Here is a 1,134-nt window from a genome sequence, read left to right on the forward strand (position 1 = left end):
TATAAGAAACTTAGCAAAAAAATTATATCAATAATTAACTCAATATTTTTTATTTTTTTTAAAGATAAAAGAAAAAATTGAACTAGATATGAACAACAAAAGAAAAAAAGGAAGGAGTGGAGGCACAAGGAACTAAGTGGTGCGACACAGAATTGGAAACGTTTGTCAACATTCAACACCTGGAACTTCAGTGGCTCGCTAATGGCTTTATGGTCAGCTTCGGTCCCGCTATCATTCTCACCTGAAACTCTGGTCTCGTCCCTCCTCTATTGTCGATAACCGCGAAATTGTTCATCTCCGCTAATGGTCTCTGATTCTAACTAAGATCCATCGCACGCACGGCCTCTACTATAGATCAAGTTCTCTAATTCCACCTCTCTCTCTCTATGTGTTTCAATTTGTGTTTTCTAAATATTGGTTGATTTGAACTTCAGATGTGTGAGAGCACAGATCTAGATAAAGAAAAGAGAATTTGAAAAATGAGATAGAGAGGATGAAGTGAAGATGGCATGGCGGTGGTAGATGCAATAGTGGCGGAGGAAGCAAGAGAGAAAATCATTAGTAGCAGAAGAGGGAGAACATAAAATAAAAAGAAAATATGAGGATAAAATTGACAATTTTAAAAATAATTAAGGATAAAAAAGTTAAATTTTGTGTTTTATGCATTGTGTTTTCGTTTTCAATTTTAAGAGGAGTGCTAGGTAAACAATGACTATTTTGAACAACATAAACAACTACCAATCAAATGAAAATACATTACACCCTAATTTAATGCTATTAATTAAATTTACTCTTTTAATCCTATTAATTCACATTGTTTACACATTGTTCAAAAATATTGTTAGTTACTTATACTTTTTCCAACTTTAAAGAGAAACACTAAATATATATATTTTATGTGTATCTGTATACCATCATGTTTATCTAAATCTCTTTCGCAAATAAATAGCGGACTTATGCCACGTACCTAATAATTAATGTCCATATCTTAACAAACAAATACAGCCATAATAACATAAATGTAAAGCGTATCAAAAGAATCACTGATATGTTTGAAAAAGTATATAAAAATTTTTCGGTAAGTAAAAAAGATTGTTATTAAAAAAAAAAAAAAAAAGAAGAAAAAGTCATGGA

The sequence above is a fragment of the Arachis ipaensis genome, chromosome B05 (assembly GCF_000816755.2).
Source record: "Arachis ipaensis cultivar K30076 chromosome B05, Araip1.1, whole genome shotgun sequence".
Lineage (NCBI taxonomy): Eukaryota > Viridiplantae > Streptophyta > Magnoliopsida > Fabales > Fabaceae > Arachis > Arachis ipaensis.